Raw genomic sequence first — 7,764 nt, 5'->3', positions numbered from 1 at the left:
ACTGTGGACTAAATAGACTTTATTTTGTTGCCTTGTCAGGAGAAATTAGGGCACAGAGTCTCATAATTCTCTCATTTATGTTAGTCTCACACAGATATAACTTCCCTGAATACCTAACTTGCTCTTGATTAACATGAAATCAGAAATGGGGCTAATATTTATTACAGTACAGATTTACAGTAATAAAAGTTGTGTTCTGTGATGCAGAATTATGATCTGAGTTTGAGTAGTTTGTTGATGGTGCAGAATAAATAAATAAACGCACTTTACTTCTATTAAGACAGATTTCATATACAGATCACAGGAACTAAAATGGGTAAAAAGTGGCAGCTGAGAATCTTACATAGGCAGTATGGGCACTGTAAGGCTAAGCCAACACTCTGAAAACATCCTGTATCAGCTTTCTATCACAGTTGCACATTCACCTGAGTGAAAAGAAATTTCCAAAATTTGACTTCTGCCAGTAACAAGCCTTTAAAATGCCATACTAGGGACTATTATTTACTGACACTCAGCAATCTCCATACCAAATATAATCACTTTTACACTAGAAATTACATTCAGTGTTGCAGATTGACTTTTATCTCCATACCTCTTTACCTTTAGAAAGACATAACAGGGAAGGTGAAGACATGACACCCAGGTAAGGCACAGGATGGAAGACATTGCAAGGATGACTCATGTTTTGTTGCATTCATTTTGCAGAGTGAAATGCAGCTTAAATTTTATCTTGGATTTTGTTGACAGGGATTCTATCCAGATTATTCTGGTAAGTAGATTTGCCAAGGAAGACTAAATTATTTCTCCTGTCAACATTCTGAAGTGATCTGTGATTTAAAGGAGCACATGGTCATGTGTTCACCTTGAGCTGAACATGAGCTGTTCATGTGTCCAAGCTCTTTACCAGATGCCTGCCTTTTACTTTGCTTCAGGATTCCTGTGGAGCAGTCTTTTTGGTGCTTTGACATGAACAGCTGTTTTCCTTCTTTGCCACAGTAACAACATATCAAATAAACATTCCAATAAAGCAACATTTTCCTGATAGACTTTATTTGATTCCCAGGTAACTCCAGGTGTCAATTCCCCTCCCTCCCGCTTCCAAACAATCCCTTCTCTACTCCACTACAAATTAAATACTTTCATGCCATAGGAACATGCAAATATCCTCAGATTCCAGACACTTTGCCTTTTGTAGCCATGCAATGAAGAAGGCACAGCACAGCTGTAGATGCTCATGACAGTGACTGGACCAGCACAGTGGAAACTTCCCTGGTTGCTTTCTTATTTTGTTTTTAGGACAGCTGCAGGGAGCACGAGGCCAATTCTTCGTGCCCTTGTCGACCCGCGGGCGCACTCCGCACCGCCGCAGGGCTCGCTGTTTCACGGGAGCTGCAGCTTTAATGGATTGGGATTAATTAACCAAACGCAGCGGCGGGACGATTTGGGATGGGGCTGCGGCGGCAGCACCTGTGTCCCTGCTGTCAGAGGATGTGAAAGCATCCCCCGTTCTCCCTGTTCTCACCAGAGCTGCGAGCACAGAGCAGGACCGGCAGGACCCGCCGGAGGCTCTCCATGGCTCGGGGGATGCGCTGGGCTCGGCGGGGAAGAGCCATCTCCTCCTGGCCCTCCTGCTCCTCCTCCTGGAACACCTCTTCTCCGTGCCACGGGCTCAGCTCCTTGCAGGCAGCGGCTGGAGGTGGTTGAGTCCAGGTGTTAACGCAGCACGACAGCCCATCACTGAACGTGTCCCTCAGTGCGGCATCCACTCGTGTTTTGGATGCTTCCAGGGATGGTGACTCCACCACTTTCCTGGGCAGCCCATGCCAATGCCTGTCCACCCTTCCAGTGAAGACATTTTTCCTGATATCCAATCTAAATCTCCTCTGGTGCAGTTTGAGACTATATCCTCTGGTCCTGTTCCTCATGACTTAGGAGAACCCTCTATACAGCCTGGTAGCTTTAAGTTCATGTTGCTGCCTGGGACATGCTGTTAAATAATCTCGGAGTTTTAACATCCATCCACCTGGAGAATCAAGCTTATTACTTGGGCTGCTGTTGAGAAGAAGGTGACAGACCTCAGGGAGAACAGCCCTTGTCTGTGCCTAGAACCACCATCAGTCATAGGTACACATGGATGTGTGCTGAGGGCTTAACTCTACTCCTGCCAAAAGTAATGACAGAATTCTCTGGGATAGATACAGTTCCCAAATATCTCCTACCACCTGAGATGGCCAAGGTGGCTGGGAAATCCTGCTCCAAGACTGACAGGTATGATCCAGGAGGTGCAGGACACCCAAACCCTCTTGGATCATCAGCTGGAGGCCAGGTGAGATTCCCTGGAGCCTTTCAAATGGCACTAGATGTCTGCATTTGGGCAAGGGAACAGAGCCATTGGGGAACTCCTTCTTGACTATGATGGAAACCTGAACACCTACTCATCCATGGATGCAGTCACTCAAACATCTCAGTTTGGAACTGAATCCAACTCCCGCTGACTTATAAAAGGGGCTCTGACAGATCAAGACACTTTATGACTGGAAGTATCCAAGGCCAGGCGGGACAGGGCTTAGATCAGCCTGGTCTAGTGGAATGTGCCCCTGCCTGTGGCACGAGGTTGGAACAAAATGATCTTGAATGTCCCTTCCAACCCAACTCATTCCAGCCCTTTAACATCCGGCTTTCCCCTGTTGGTTTTGTTTACCTTCTCCCAGGGGTTTTCCCATCTACACTAATTGTATCCACCAGTGGGATTAAGCTTTCCATGTTTGGCTTTGGAGATGGATGCAGGACAGCTAAAGGATTATCTTAATTTTATTTTTCCCCTCAAAAATGAACTGTGAGTGCTGGGGAGAGGCGTGCTTCTCCTTCCCACATGCCAAAGAAGCTGCATGCCAGGCACGGGGGGAACACCACAGGTGAGTTGTGTGGGCAGTGAGCGAGTGAGTCACTGCTAATGTTGGCACTTGGCTAAGAGCAGCTGCATCACTTGGTTGAAGGCTCTGAGGTATAGAAATAGTTATGTATTATGATACCAAGACTGTACATGTCTGGTGTGTGCTAGTGCTGGGTTTGTATCTGCTGTGTGCATCCTTGCAGCTGTCAGGAGTCACTGATGGGAAACTTCAGTGGTACAGCCTCTGGAGACTGGGAATGGCCTGAACTGACAGTCTCTGCTTCCTAGTCAGCTTTTGAAATTTGAACACAGTAAGTCCCGTAGGCTTTCTGATAGTATGAAATGATATTATTTAATTTGTACTTTAGTGTGCATACATGCCAGATCTTTTTATTCCATGTTCTGGTTGTGATTTGAGTCTCACCAATTCCCTTAGAAAGTCAAGGTATTTTCCAGGAGTGAGATCAGAGGTGAAGTTCAAAGCTCTTCTACTCCCTGACACAGAAAGGGAAAACCATATACAGTATTTCAGTATATATTCACTGAAAGGTCATAGTATTTCTTCTGTCTTTGGTTTTAGAAGGTATAATGGATATTATCAGCTCCATAAAAGACACTTCAGTTGCACTGGAGTGTTACTAATATAGTCTGAGTTCAGACTGATATAAAGAAGGTGACACTTTTTATTTTTTTTTTTTTCCATTACTAATGCTGCCAGTTTTGGTACATGTGTTTTCCCTTAAGTGAATAATTACACTTTTTGAGGACAATGTGGGGCATGTTTCTTAAAATGGCTCAATTTCATTTGACTTTTCTGAGGCATTTGATGGAAATTTCCATCTTGCTGAAAAGATCCAACATTTCTAAGTTTAACATGCTATATGATAAGGAAAAAGTCTCCTTTTTAACTTACAAAATGCATTATTAGTGGTGTAATGGTCAGAAAGAAAATACAAAGGCCTACTTGAAAACCATAATATACTTCATATCTTGCAGGCTTTTTGTCAAAAGGGTTAAACTTAACTGAGACAGATTAGAAACTGAAGTTCAGTTTCTCCCATATGACTTTAACAAGACTAGTAATAGAAATGGTAATATTTCTGCACAGCACTTGCCATCAATAGGCAGCTTAGAAATTCCAACTCTAATTAAAAAGCTTGGATATAGAAAAGTACTTGACTAATAGCATGATTGAGCAAAAATAACTTAAGTAAGTGGTGTTGCTATTTCTATAATCTTTTGGTGCAGAAATCTCTTTATAAAAATTATCTCAAAACATAATTACTTGGAAAAAACTTTTAGCAATTACCACAACTTAAATCTTTTCCTATCGCTTTATAGAATTTTCATTTCTAAATAAATGATTTGAAACTATGCCAATTGAACATTATAATGATGCAGCCTTTTATTTATTAATAAATTGATTGTTAATTTTTTGTAAGGCTCATTTTAAACTCCGTTTCCTGCCAATGCAATTTTCAGACTAAATTTAATTTTCAGATAAATATTGTGAAGATGATTGATTTTGCAGCTGTAATGCTCATGTTAAGGCTAAAAGATTTAGCATAAAATATTCTGTGAACTAGTAGAATATACTTGGTGTGAAATTTTAAGCGGGTGAATGGCATTTCCTTTACGTCAATGGGCATAGGGATGAATGTTAATTCAGTAAGTACTAATCTACTCAGATTCCTCCTTTGAGCAACAAGTGGGAGGAGACCCTTCTGTACCTGTTGTAAGTACCTGTTGTAACTTCCTCCTCAGGGAGGAGCAGGAAGGGTTGTTATTCTGTGCAGGTACAACCCACCTGCTATTCCTCATCTTGCAGGGAGACTCCTCCTCCTTAGATGCAGAACCCTTAGAAATACAAGAGCTCAATTTCTGTGTGTTTAAGTAGAATCTGTGCAGATGCCAAGTAGGTTTTCAATGCACGAAACAGGGTGTTAGAATGTTACACTTAAATTTAACTCACTGCAGGGTCTTTGGACTGTTTTGGTGGCATAAACCAGTAGTAAAGCTGTTGAATTGAAGTCACTCTGATTTTAAAGTTGCCTGATGAATACTCAAGTAACAGATACTTTATATGGCAAATATACCCTTTGGGATACATTCTAATCTTTGGGAACGGCTCTTCAGGCAGCTGAGAGGTTTGAGTTACCCTGGACTTGCGGGTACGTTTGTGTGTCTGATTGTGATGTAAACTAATTTCCTTCATCTGTGTTCTTCTGCAAAGGGAACTGTTGCTCACACCTTGTAAAACGCCTGTTAAAAGTACAAGACAATGCGGAATCAGACCCCACATATTTTTGGTGGATTTGGCTGCTTAAAAAACTTAATTAATTCAGAAACTCATTTATATTTCACAAAAATGACTGAAACAAAGGCGTTTCCCACTCCTTGTAAAGTGCAGGTTCAGATCGAAAGTATGGAGTAATGCCTTTAATAATATATTTAATGACTTTAAAATGTGGTTTAAGCTGTTCCTTTGTCCCTTATTTTTTGTTGTTCTTTCTGAGGGACTTAATGACATCTTGATAATTTTTTCTTCTGTGGAAGGATCTTTTTAACCTGGTGACATGCACTTTTAAAACAGAGAGTGAGATTGGGAAGATTGTTTGTGCCAGAGACTTCTGCAGGAAGTACCATTTAAATTCCAAAGGAATACCAGTAAGAAATCTGAAAAAAAGCTTTGAAAAAATTTTGAAAGAGACTGTTGAATGTGAGGGAAATGTATGAGAGTTGGGATTCATCTGTGGACAGGAACATTTACTGAGTGAAATGGCTGCTATGCAAGTGAGATGTGCTTACACATGAAAGAGCATTTAAGCTGAGATTCTCACAATCTAGAATGCAATGTCATTGAAGATACCCAGAAAGTAATTCCAGATGTTTTACATGATTTTCCTTCTGTAACAATATTGCTTTCACTTTTCTAGGACTTTTTAAATAAACAGTTCAAGAGCTCCATCTTTGGGTTTAAGTTATTATTGTAAAAAAAAAACAAAACTACATTCCTTTTGCATGGATTAAGTAGTGCTTAAACATCCTATAAAGTTATGTATATATCTGCTCATACGTTGTCACTTTGCAGTGCTTATCATTTCTAGATGCATTTGTTTGGTTGCCTTTTGATAAACTTTGAATACTTTCTTCATAATACCATTGTTTTCAGATCTTCTCTCATCAATTTCTTTGTGTTTGGTGAATTATGTTTTTCCTTTCCAATTATGATAGTTAAATCAGCTTGACAGTTCAGAATATATTTATGGCCCATGACAGATAATACTAGCAGAAGGAATTTTAAAACAGTCTGGTTTTCAGGTAGGCTTTATTATTTGGTAGAAATTAGTGTGCTTTTCCTAAAATCAGAGCATATGCTAATTTTTGTCAATGGGGAAGCATTTTGGGAACAGAATTTTAGCAAAAAATTAGTTTTGTTTCTGCCAGTGCAGCAAGATTCTAAAAGATTTAAATATTCCATTCCCATTTTTAAGCCATTTTGTTTTACAATAAAAAGCCTCCAATCATTCTAGGAGATCTTTGGGGAAAATAAAGTTACTTGAAACAAATTTCCTCATCAAACCAAGTTGTGGAAGTGGTACATAGTGAAAAAATACTGCAAAGTAAATGAAACTGTTACTCAAAAAATCCACCATATATGAGATACTCTTATAATTATCAAATGTCTTGGATTTTTTTCCTTCTCAAGAAAAGTTTTATTTCTTCCTGCTTTCTATGTATTTCCATTGCCGTTTCAAATGGCATACTCTGCTGACATTCTGAAATGACAAGTACAGGCAGTTCTTCTCATTTGATTGTCTTGTCCTTAAAGTTGGAGAATTTTCCTTGCTTTTGATTTCCCTAAGACTGTAGAGAAGTACAGTTGCCATTTTTATAATAGAAGGGGTGAATTGATGATTACCCATTATAGCTTAAACCAAGACAAATCAAAACAAAATTGACTCGTCCTCATCTCTCTCATTGTCCCCAACAGATGCCTCAATCTATAACCAGTTTATTCGACGATTTATTGTTGCTTTTAGTTTTCAATATTGAGTCTAAGTTAGCAACAAGCACTGAACTGATGCCACATAATTATTCAGCCTGTCTTCATAAAATAATAGTTACTCTTGATGTGTCTAGTATTTTATTGCTGGTTTTTGCATTTGAGACTTTCTCATCCATTGCTACTTACTTTCTTTCCCAGATTTCGCTGAAAGAATTAGAAATCACAATAGTTTAACTCCCTGTAACCCACATGCTTTCCAAGCAGGAGGTGGAGACAAAGAACACAAAATGCTGAGAGGCTTATAGCTGTTGATATTCTGCCTTCAGTTCTGTACTGCTGAAAGCTCTGTGAGAGAAACTCTGATCTGATTTAGAATAGAATGTGTACCTGAACGATACTTCCATTTTCTTCCAGAAGCCTTGTATGGCTTGCAAAGCTTTGCAATCTTTATGAACATGTCTTTAATTTCCATTTAAAATAGAGGAAATGTGAATTACAATAGAAATAAAATACCTTATATTTCATTTCATGAGGGAATTAAGAAAATGATGACAGAACCCAAGTTCATTGCTTCATTAATGCTCAATGCGTACATTGATTGACATCCCAACTGAGGGTATTGTAACAATGCAGCTGCATTTTGTCTGTGTTTTGGGCAGTGCCTATTCCCATTTTCCCCATTATAGACAATCTTAATTTAATATTTTACAGGTCTTTTGTTATAGACTTTAGTTAGTCTATAGTTACAAATTTAAACTTCAGTGCTGTTTAAAATAAAAATTCTTTTCTGGTATCAATGGCCTTTGCCATTGTTTTTTTTTGCCTTAATGAATCATGACTGTATAAGATATTAAGCAGATAT

The sequence above is a fragment of the Acanthisitta chloris genome, unplaced genomic scaffold, assembly GCF_000695815.1.
Source record: "Acanthisitta chloris isolate BGI_N310 unplaced genomic scaffold, ASM69581v1 scaffold9602, whole genome shotgun sequence".
In the NCBI taxonomy this organism is placed as follows: Eukaryota; Metazoa; Chordata; class Aves; order Passeriformes; family Acanthisittidae; genus Acanthisitta; species Acanthisitta chloris.
Note: the sequence above shows the minus strand (reverse complement) of the source record.